Genomic DNA, 12,907 nt, shown 5'->3' on the forward strand with positions numbered 1-12,907 from the left:
TTCCAAAAATTACACAATGTGCTATTACAAGAAGGAGAAAATAAAATCTTCTCTTCATCTTACCGTTTGTTTGTATCCAATTTCCCAAGGTTAACCATTTTTCAAATGTTTCAAGGTATGCTTCCAGACAGTTTTCTATGCACGTATAAGAATACAAATATCCATATAGCAACATTTCCAAAAGCTATTTACAACTAAATAAAATGATATTAGAAGTTTTGTTTAGCAATTTGAAAATGAGTTAAATAAGGAATAATTAAGGGGAAAACAACACTTCCCATCATTTTACTAGTGGTAAACCTGGAATCTATCAATATTGATTGTTACATACTACATTTAAAAGCTAATTTGAATTTCTTCATTTTAAGTTCACATCTAGCAATAAACCGTTACATCTATACACAATGAGTTGGTAACACACACACAAAAATGCTATATATCCAGACCCCTATGTCATCAGTAATTCAAAGGCTGCAAACAGAGCCTAGTGGAAATTGTTGCTATTTTAAAAAACAATTATGTTTAATCTTTACATGCAGATCAGTCACATTTGGAAAGCATACATTAATATTTCTTTTATGTGACTTTGTTTCATATATGGTTTAAACTAATTTTGGCAATTAAATTTTACATGTTATATACTATCAAATTTGCTTTATATGGGGAATGTCTATTATGATTCTATTTTTTATTTGATCAACAGAAAACTAAGTGAACAGCAAAGACATTTCATTTCTTGGCAAGCCCACATATAATTATTTTTCATTTAGTTCATTAGTGAATGCCTTATATATATATTCTACAAAAATGCTATCTCAGTTGCTATCAATTGCACTTTAAATACATGAAAACAATTTTGCTTATTATATCAGTCAAATGAAACAAAATTTCTAGTATGTTCCTGAATAATTTATTGTATGAGTTGGGGAATTGCTAACTGCAGTAAGAGATAAACCCCTAAATTTCAATGGCTAAATATCAAAGAAGTTAATTCTTACTCATGGAACAGTTTGATACAGGTCTTTCTGATACACAGGCAGGTCTCTTCCACATGGTGATTCAAGGATCTAGGCCTCTATTATCTTGTGAATCCATAATCCAATGGTTTATGAGAGTACTCTCCATTCAGCCTACAGTGAGCAAATTCTCAATAAAATCTTTCAACTGATTAAACTCAATAAAATCTTTCAACTGATTAAACTGATTAAATCTTTCAACTGATTAAACTTTCAACTTATTAAACTGGGAAAATATCAGACCTGGTATGTGGTATGCAGTCTCAAGGAGTGTCCCTTAAATTGGAAGGGAAATGTGTCATGTGTGGTGGGTCATGTTTGGGGAGGGTGAGCAGATGGAAGGAGCTGCAGGGGTGGTGGTATTAAGAAAAAAGAAGGAAGAAAGCAATGTGAGATTTTGTCTTGAAATGAACTGTGGGCATTTCATCAAAGAAACCTATCAGTTTTTTTTTTTTTTAATAAAATCATACTGAACCTGTACTGAAGGCCTGTGATTGCTCAAGCTTTAAAACAAATCTTGGGACGCCATTCTTCTCATGTGTTGGTGATTGAGAAATCTGTGCAACTCCTGTGGGGCTTGTTCTAATGATCACTTCAGTTGCAGCAAAACAGGATACAGAGAATGAAAAAAATCTGTTAGAGGATGGAGCCAGGGAGATCTCCCCTAAGTGTGGAATTAGGGCCTAATCAAGAAATATTCCATACCCATGAGTGGAACACCTCATATTGTCTTCTCAGTGGGATTTCAGAATAGCTATAAGCCAGTGGGTTCTGTGTGTCTTCTAACCATCCTATTTTCCTATTTTCTTTTTCTTTTTTAACTTTTATTTTAGGTTTGGGATACATGAGCAAGTTTGTTATATAGGTACACTCATGTCACGGGAGTTTGGAGTTTGTTGTACAGATTATTTTATCACCCGGGTACTAAACCTAGTACCCAATAGTTATTTTTTCTGCTCTTCTCCCTACTCCCACCTCCACCCTCAAGTTGGCCTCAGTGCCTGTTGTTCCCTTCTTTGTGTTCATGAATTCTCATCATTTAGCTGCACTTGAAAACAGACACAAGACAAGGATGCACTCCCCAATTCAACACAGTGTTAAAAGTCCTGGCCAGAACAATCAGGCAAGATAAAGGAATAAAGGGCATCAAAATAGGAAGAGAAGTCAAACTATACCTGTGTACAGAAGACATGATTCTATTTCTAGAAAACCCCATAGTCTTGGCCCAAAAACTCCTTCAGCTGATAAACAACTTCATCAATGTCTTAGAATATAAAATCAGTATATAAAAATTACTAGCATTCCTATACAGCCTCAACAGCCAAGCCAAGGGCCAAATAAGGAACACAATCCCATTCACAATTGCCACAAAAAGGATAAAATACATAGGAATACAGCTAACCAGGGAGGTGAAAGATCTCTACAATGAAATTACAAAACCTTGCTCAAAGAAATCAGAGAAGACAAAAACAAATGGAAAAACATCTCATGCTCATGGATAGGAAGAATCAATATCATTAAAATGGCCATACTGCTCAAAGAAATTTACAGATTGAGTGGTATAACTATCATACTATCAACAACATTCTTTACAGATCTAGAAAAAACTATTTAAAAATTCATATAGAACCAAAAAAAGAGCCCGAATAGCCAAGGCAAAAAGAACAAAACTGGAGGCATCACATTACCTGACTTCAAACTATACTACAGGGCTACAGTAACCGAAACAGTATGGTATTAGTACAAAAACAGGCACATAGACCAATGAAACAGAATTGAAAGACCAGAAATAAGGACCCACACTTATGATCATCTGATCTTTGAGAAAGCTGACAAAATCAAGCAATGGGGAAAAGACTTCCTATTCAATAAATGGTGCTGGGATAACTGGCTATCTGTATACAGATGATTGAAACTGCACCCCTTCCTTATACTATATGCAAAAATCAACTAAAGATGGATTAAAGACTTAAAATTAAACCCACAACTATAAAAAACCTGGAAGACAACTTAGGCGATACCATCCTGGACATAGGAACGGGCAAAGATTTCATGACAAAGACACCAAAAGCAATTGCAACAAAAGCAAACATTGACAAATGGGATCTAACTAAACAAAAGAGCTTCTGCACAGCAAAAGACACTATCAACAGCATAAACAGGCAACCTATAGAATGGGAGAAAATATATGCAAAGTATGCATCTGACAAAGGTCTAATATCTAACCATCCTATTTTCAGTAGGACTTTTATGGTGGCCACTGTTCCATTACTGTGCATTGAGTGAGTACAGGGCAGATGGATTCATGTTTGCAAGTGATTTAGAGATAATTCTGCATCCCTCATGGATAATGGGCTTTGATAAGGATGCCAAGCAGATGGGCTTTTGATTTTTTCCCTTGAGAAGGGCTTGTACAGAACACATGTGTGGAAAGAAGGGAGCAAGGGAGAATAGAGACTGTTTGGAGCTCAGAAGGGCAGACTGTGGCAAGCATATTGATGCTTACCTAATATTCCATCTGCTTGCCTACATTTCCCAACCTGAGTCTCTGGTTTTGTGGAACAGAGTCCATTGCCAACTCTGGTGGGGCATGTAGCACGGAGAGTAAGGCATGAAATTGGGAAAAATAAATAAATAGAAAAGTTGAAAAGTTTAAGAGAAGTTTTGATTATTTCAAAATTTATCTAGGAATGATACTCTATCCGTCATCCATATAGATACAAATAATAGTAGCTGATATCTATTGAGCATTTACCTATCCAGCCACTGTAGCAACTAATTTAGTCCTCACAATAGGCCTGAGATGACATTATTATTATGCCTATTGTATAAATGAGAAAACCCACAAAGAGCAAAGTTAAGCAGCTTATAAGTGACACATAACTAGTAAGTGACTAAGTTGTTATGAGTGACCTTAAGCAGATTTATAAAACAGAACAGAAGGCAAAGTCAGGAAAAGCTTCAAGAACTAAGATTAGAGTACTAGAAGTCCTCTGTCATTATAATAATTGCTATGTTTGCCAGAAGGGGTAAATGAAGGGAAGGAAGCACCAGAGACTGGTTATTTCCAACTCAATTTTGTGAATTTGTCTAACTAGGTGACAACTATTTTGGGGAAGGAATTTTATTAAACAATTTTTCCTAGAGCTATTTCTTTCTTTTTCTTTTCCCCTTTTTATACTTCAATCATTAACCTGTGTGAAATATGTTTAGCTGGAATATATGATAGGTAATTTATAACTCAAATTTCAAATTCCAAATAATAATTTAACACTATAAAAATTAGAATAAGACTGCAAATTGTATTGAAGATAATTCTATAAATGTTATTACTTTTTGAAACATTTTAAAGAAAAGACAGACAAAATATAGTAGTATACATTGAATGCTTTTTTTAATAATTTTTTTCTTTAAATTGAGATTAATGTATTCTTCTTCAATTGATTTGCTCTCAGTGCTACCAAACTATAGATGCCGTCAAAAATAATGAGGTGTTATTGTTGCTATATTTTGTTATAAGAACCACCAAATTTGAGTATGTCATGGACGATATTTTCCTTTTCACTAGACACTATTAATTGGATGTCAGAACTGCTATTTATTTTTATTGCAATGGTAGTTCCCCATTAACTTGTTGCTTTGAATTCTTTCCTATACAAAAAAAATTCTAAAGTCTAATATTCACATTACTAGAAATTTAAAAAGTGAAACAAGAAAAGTAAATCAACTATAATAACTGTGATCACGACACACTTTTGTCTCATCCTTTTCACTTTTAAAATAAGCCTAGTTTTTATTGTGCCTAGTTTATGTTGCTGTGATAATATTGTTAGTTTTCTTTTAATTTTCCCAGTGAAAGAAGGTATATGCATTGAAAATAGAACTGAACACAAGTGATGGCTTAAGATAAGCAGTCTGAAGAAGACCTCCCTTAAAGCACCTTGAAACTTCGTAAGAAGAGATTTTTTTATAATACCAGGCACGGATTCTCTAGTGACACACGAACATATTTCCATCCTTTTAGATATCATAAGAAATTGCTCACTGTAAGATTCAAGTTCAGAACTCAGAGTGCCAATTAAGAATAACACCCATTTTAGTTCAAATAAATACCTCGTGTTTCAGAATGACTTAATTGATGTGACATAATAGGTATACCATGCCCAGTGGAGCAATCTCATCTTAGTGTGGTTTTTCCTATAGTTCTCATCACTGTTGCACAAGGGTTGACTTGTTTAATGTTAATAATGTTTTCAAAACCTATGCAACAATGTAATGAACTCAGAGAAGCTGCATTGGCATACAAGGTGCTGAACAAGCACACTCCAATTAACATGGGAATCTTTGTGATTCACATCAGTACTTCAAAAACAAATTATGTGTGTCATTATTTTGCATTATATTCCTTGGGATAAATCGAACATTATTAAAGAAATATCCAAGAAATGCCCTGAAATTCTAAAAGATAAATAAAATATTATCTCCCTTTCTGCATATAAATTGTGTCACCTATAGAAATTGTGGCTCTAATGCATGAAGAAATTGTTAAAAAGTATTTCAGAATTGCATTTTGAACCTAAAATTATGGCTTGGTGTTAGGTGACTGGTAACCCTCATAAAAATGTGAGGTTAAACATTATCCATCTGAGTCTTTTCAGATAGCTTAAAATGTCAAGAAGTATATTTTCAGGTTTCATACAACCTTTAAACAGCCAGCATATAAAATGAATATTGAAGAGAAAAGATCTTGATTAGTTTTTACTTTTGAAAACCGTAAATCTAGTTAAAAATAATAGTGCTTTAAAAATATGTTATTATTATATATATAATTATTTTTAAGTTTTCTTAATATTTTCAGAATGAAACAGGTGGTAATACAGGTAAATTTGGTGAACAAAAGATCACGATGTATTTTATTCATCTAATCAAGACAAATTAAGAAATTATCATTCCATCTAGGCAAATATCCCAGGTAGACTGTAAACTTAAGCTAGAAATAGATTTTTTTAAAAAATGAATTAAAAAAATTAAAGAGAGTTAACTGTTACAGTAAATACAGTTTAAAACCATTAACTTTTTGAATAATTAGTACCAAAAATAATAAAGTAGATAAAAATATTTACTCATAGTGTCTAGAATAATGAAAAGATATTTGACCACACAGAAAAGAATACTTGTGAGGAGGTGTCTGATTACTAATTTTATATGTATTTTGACCACATAAACATATTTAAAACAATTTTGTAACCTTTTCAATGTCTGCACTCATTTTATAGGAGCAAGATCTAGTTGTGACTCCATAGACAGGGACTGACCCTCCCAGAAGGTCAGGTTTCCAAGGCATGAAGCTTATGATCAATGCTTCAGCAAACTCTATCAAGGGAATGATTACTAAGAACCCTAGCTAGAAAGTGCCTTTTGGTTAAATGTATTATAGATAACATTGCATTTCTGGTGGCGTTGCAGGGGATGAAACTCCATTAACCTGTTAAGCGCAGAGGGTGTAAAAATGCTGAGATAGAAAAATCATAGAGACTGGAGAAAAGATTTTCCTGCAGTGCTGTGTTCTAAATGGATTAGAGAGCTTCAGATAGCTGTTGTTACATGGAGCTAGGTCTTAATCTCTTTGTCGTAGAAGGGGAGGGACATTTTGAAAATGGACACCTGCTCAATCTCCTCCCTCCTCAGGAAGCTCTGGCAGTGGCACAAGTTATGCGACTCCAGGGTGGGCGTGTAGATGTAGACTTTGGCTCCACTTGCCAGCACATATTGCTCACTGCAGAAGTCTATGCAGTCGTATGGTTGTCCCCAGGTGGTCATCTGTGGCCATTCTGCAGCGTGTCAGTACTCACATGGTACCTCAGATGTTATTCTAGAGAACTGGCTATTTTCATTCCCACTTGTGCACTTTGGGAGGTAAATATGGAGAGCTGTCTAATAGAGACAAGAGCGTCCCGTAAGCACATACGCAGTAGGAGTTAGCCTGTGGGGTGAGATTTGAGGGGAAGCAAGTACTCCCAGGCATTTAGTTTTGCTTAAAGGGTGCTGTGAAGAGCAAGAAGGAATAAACATGGTCTCTAAGTTTGCTCACGTGAAAGACAAATTACACTGGCTGATTTCAGGGCAGCCGGGAGTGTCCACTGATCCAGAATATATCCTTTTCCTGACTGTCCTTGTTCTTGAAATTCCATCAATCAATTATTATTATTATTTTTTTAGAAGTAAAACATTGTCCTTTCTAGGAATAATCTTTGGAAATCTATTTATTGCAGTGAGTAGAAGTTCTTTTATATTAATTGATTTTTTATTTTATTTATTTTTTTTTTACAGAAAATGTAGGAATCTGAAGGAAAGACAGTTTGATGTGAGGATGGAAGAACAGATGGGTTCATTTGTCCATTTTCATTTACTTACTTCTTCATTCATTCAATAACAAAAAACGAATTGAAGAAACTTTTTTCCTTTTGTTTTTAGTTGGCCCAAATAATTGCCTTTATTTATGGGATTCAGAGTCATATTTCTACATATGCATACAATGTGTAATGCTAAAATCAGTGTTAATTGGCACATCAACCACCTCAAACATTTATCATTGCTTTATGTTGTGAACATTCAAAATCGTCTCTTCTAGATTTTACAGAATATACAATAAATTACAGTTAACCATATCTACCCTACAGTGCCACACAACACCAGAACTCATTCTTTCTATCTAGCTGTAATTTTGTATCCATTAACCAATTAATTAGTTTCTATCTAGCTATAATTTTGTATCCATTAACCAATTAATGACTTCCATGAACTGAGCTTTTTGTTTTTAGCTTTCACATGTGAGAACATGTGATATTTATCTTTTTGTGCTTGAGTTATTTTGTTTAACCTAACGTTTTCCAGGCTCATTCATGTTGGCATGAATGAGAGGATTTCATTCTTTTTAAAGGCTGACTAGAATTTCATGATGTATATATACCACATTTTCTTTATTCATTCATTTTTTGATAGACATTTAGCTTGATTCCATATCTTTGCTACTGTGAATAATACTGTGATAAACATAGAAGTGCAGGTATGCCTTTGATATAATGATTTCCTTTCCTTTGGATAAAAACGCAGTAGTGGGATTGCTGGATTGTATGGTAGTTCTATTTTTAGTTTAAGAAATATTTACAGACCGGGCGCGGTGGCTCAAGCCTGTAATCCTAGCACTTTGGGAGGCCGAGACGGGCGGATCACGAGGTCAGGAGATCGAGACCATCCTGGCTAACACAGTGAAACCCCGTCTCTACTAAAAAATACCAAAAACTAGCTGGGCGAGGTGGCGGGCGCCTGTAGTCCCAGCTACTCGGGAGGCTGAGGCAGGAGAATGGCGTAAACCCGGGAGGCGGAGCTTGCAGTGAGCCCAGATCCGGCCACTGCACTCCAGCCTGGGCGACAGAGCAAGACTCCGTCTCAAAAATTTACACTGTCTTCCATAATGGTTGTACTCATTTATATTTCCACAAATAGTGTATGAGTTCTCTTTTCTTTTCGTCCTCACTAGCATTTGTCATTTTTTGTCTTTTTGACATGGCCATTCTAACCAGGGTGTGATTATATCTCACTGTGGTTTTGATTTGCATTTCCCTGATGACTAGTGATGTTTAACATTTTTTTTTTTGTATATTTCTTGGCCATTTGTATGTCTTCTTTTGAGACATATGTATTCAGATACTTTGTCCGCTTTTTAATGGGATTATTTGTATTTTTTGCTGTTGAATTGCTTGAGTTCTTTTTATATTCTGGATATTAGTCCTGGTCGAATCAATAGTTTGCAAATATTTTCTCCCATTCTATGGGTGTCTCTTCACTCTGTTGATTGTAAAGAAACTTTTAAAAATGTAAATTAGCAGATAATTTACAGAATGCTAGGTTCTGTGGGGTGGGGGGAAGATACAGAAATCAATGATTTTGCTGACCTCAAGTTCTTACCACATAGAAGAGATAGTAAGAAAAGTATTTGGCTAATCATAATCTAAGGCAAAGTCTAATTTTTGGCATAACTCAATGGTTGCTGCAAACAAGCCTAGTAACCATTGTTTGCTAAGTATTACCAAGAATGATTTTCAAGTAATTATAATAGTTTTTCATGCCTATACTGTGGCAGCCACTAGTGTGGCTAAGTGTTCCCTTTCAATTAACTCACTTGATTCTCATAACAACTTTAGGAGATCCATTTTTCCATCTCTATTTTACAAAGAGGTTAAATAACTTTTCCAAGGTCACACTATTACAGAGTGGATATCTGAGCCAAGCCCAAACAAAATGCTGTGGACAAAGTCCTGACTGATGTAATTATCTCGGTCCATTGCAAATGTAGCACCTGATTCCACTAGGAGCTATTAGCAATGTAAGGATCTGATTTGGTAAAATTCACCAGGAGAGAGGTTGGTCAAGGCCAAGAAAATAAGAGAATCACAATATTTTATTAAGACAGGGAAATGGGGAAATCTCTAGATCACGGTGCTGGCCAAGGTAAATAGGACCTGGTGTAAAATGGTTTAACCCTAGATTTATACCACAGTGTAAATTTCATGAGGGCAGAAACTGCAACTTCATTTTACTCATCCTTGTCTTCCCATCACCAAGCATAGTGTATGGCACTGGAATTGGCATTCAATACATTGATGGTGAAAGAGTATATGGGGAACCAGTGGTGAAGGAGTCATTGAGAAATTCATTTACTTCATCATCTGACCATGCTGGTTATTGTGAGAAAGTGAGGCCACGTTTAATCTTTGAACAATGCTGTAACTTTGCTTGAGTGAATCACACTAAGGAGGCTGTAGAACAGAGAGGTTATGTATATGCTTTAGAGTCAGGCAGAACATGTTTGGATCTAGGCAACCATAATTACTTGCTCTATGATCTTAGGCAATCTAATTTCCTGGAGTCTTAATTTCTTCAGTTGTAAAACTGGAAGTATAATATCTTATGTGTTGTTACAGAGATTAAAAGTGGTAACAAATGTGAACTCTTAGTACAATGTCTGGCACATGCTATTGTTTTTATTCCTTTTATTGTTATTCATGTCATCATAATGATTATGACTATGAGTCATAACAATGGAGTGGATAGAGCTCTAGACATCATTAAAATACCTTTGCTCTATTCCTGATATATATATGTATATATATGTGTGTATATATATATTTTAAAGTGTATTTCTAACTCAGATCTCCTAGGTATTGTATTTTCTGTAAAATATAGTTGTGCAGAAATGAGGATACATATAAGAGCACTTGGTAAATTGCAAAGCATGATAAAAATGTAAGATGATATTATTTTCCCCTACTTTACATAGTTTTGTGATTTGTGCTTTTGGTATCTCTTATTTGGCTTGCTTGACCTTAGCTCTGAAACCTGTATTCATAAGAAATCCCAGCATAAATTTAAACATACAGATTCCTGGGCTTCACCCTTAGAGATTCTGATTCAATAGGTCTGGGTCAGGGATGAAGCTACATTTTTTTAACAAGCTTTTCTGTTGATGCCAGTGCAGTTATACTGTGGCTACACTTTGAATAGTACCACTCTGCATTGTGTAACTAATTTGAAGACTGCCATGACCACTTCAAATTCTAGATCCTGCTTGGTCCTGAGCAGTGGTTGGTGAAGGCTACTATGAGAGCTGTGGCCCACTGTGCGTCGTCATTTCTATTTGTAGCTGAGTGGAGTTGGCAGCAGGCACAGGCTGGCAGTCGTTTCCAACACACTCCTTGTCAAAGCACATACTGTTTCTGCAGCTGGCATCTATTCCCTGTACATCCCAATTATAACAGTATTACTGAGTCTTGTGACAGTCACACATTTCATCACCTTGGGGGACTGGGCAGAACAGGTTTGCCATGGCAAGGGTGCCCTGTTCCCTCCTTTCCTTGTATTCATCATAGCCTAGGAATCTTGTTGGTCTTGCTTGGCACTGAGTGTGTGCTGTTCCTAACTGAGGATGTCTGGAGCCCAGAACAGGTCAGAGATTATGTATAAGCTGCAGGTTTGGAGCTGCAGGTTGTGGCTGCTGTAAAACACTAATTTTTAAAGCATTTCTACTATTAAATTTGTCACTCTTATAATGATCATTGTGCTTTGCCCTCCTTTGCTGGGCCTGAATGCCTCAGCAAACCATTCCTACTCCTGGGTGCACATGATTGATCCTCTATGATTTGATGGAACTATAGGGTGAATTTCACACTACCTGCATAATGTGGAGTTTTGATGCCTGCATAACGTTTTCCTCTTAAGGAAGTAAAGAAGCTTAATACAAAAGATGTTGAACTATTGTAATGAAATATGTTTATGCATAATACATACTCAAAGTTTCTTTACTTAGTAACCTGAGTTTTAAAATATGAATAGCAAGTTGATACACAGAAAAGCATATATTGAGAGTATCCATTATTCTGGATAATTACTGGCAGTGTGTTACTCTTAAAAGTCATAGTTAATGAAGATATTAAAATAGATCGGCATGTTTCTTTTTAAAAAAGCTATCCTGACATGGATGTGGGTTTAATAATTGTTACTGGCAACAGCTTATTTGAGATCAGTGTTATATTGATGTTAGTTGGTATCAGCTGGAAAAAGATGGTTCTTAAAGGTAAACTCAGGAAGAATAGGCTGAATGTAATTAATACATATAAAATAAATGACTGGTGTCTTAGTCCGTTTGTGTTGCTGTAAAGGAATACCTGAACCTGGGTAATTTATAGACAAAGGTTTATATGGCCCACAGTTCTGCAGGCTGTACAAGATGCCTAGTACCAGCATCTGCTTCTGGTGAGGGCCCCTGGCTGCTTCCACTCATGGTGGAAGGCTAAGGGGAGCAGGCATGTCCAGATCACATGGTGGGAGAAGAAGCAAGAGAGAGAGAGAAAGAGGAGAGACGTGCCTGGCTCCTTGTAACCACTAGCTATCATGGAAACTATTGGAGAGAGAACTCACTCATCACTGTAAGGATGGCACCAACCCATTCATTCATGAGGGATCTGCCCCCCTGACAAGAACACCTCCATGTGCCTTACCTTCAACACTAGGAATCAAATTTCAACATGAGATTTGGAGAGGTAAACCGAATCAAACGATACTAACTGACAAATGTAAATATTTACAATAAATGTAGTAGTGGCGACATGAGAGACACACTGAATTTTAAGCTGTCTAGCAGAATCTCTCATAAAAAGATAGCATGGTTCTAGAATGTAAAAATTTGCAAAAGTTAATAAAAGACCTTATTTGAGTATTCTGCCCTCCATAACTCAAGGGAAATGTAAGGAGCTTAACAGAGAATAAAAAAATGGTCACAAACTTTATTAAAATAATGGAAATCTAACCTTACGTGGAGAAGTTTCAGGAATAAGGGTTATTTTGCTCTGAAGGAGACAGCTGAGATCTGACTTTGATTTAGTAATGGCCTTCAAAAAATGGACATAAAATGTCAGTATAGAAAGTGATCAATTTTCTCCCCTATCCCGCTTTAGCAAGAGCAAAGGGAAGTGTGCCTTAGCACAAAGGTTGATAGATTTAGATTTGCAGTTGGTGTTTTTAGGAGAAAATCCTGAAGCATAGAACTCTGAGAGGGAGCTTTAAAAGGCAACACAATTTCTACAGTGTGTGAGGATGGTTTGTGAGTGGCTGCGGCCAATGTTGGAGAGGTCACAGTGCTTTTTAAGGTTCCTCAACCCTAGAATTCTATGATTAAGCCTAGTTATAGCATGGTGCCCAGGAGGAACAAGGAATTGCTGTGAGAGAATTTCTCAGAACTGCCTCAAACTCAAAGGTTAAAAGAAATGACAGGGTAGTTTTCAGTTTAACTTGGAGCAGAGAAGCTAGAGCTACAGGAGGACTGGTGACATGAG

This window comes from Macaca nemestrina, chromosome 6 (genome assembly GCF_043159975.1).
Source record: "Macaca nemestrina isolate mMacNem1 chromosome 6, mMacNem.hap1, whole genome shotgun sequence".
Classification (NCBI taxonomy): Eukaryota; Metazoa; Chordata; class Mammalia; order Primates; family Cercopithecidae; genus Macaca; species Macaca nemestrina.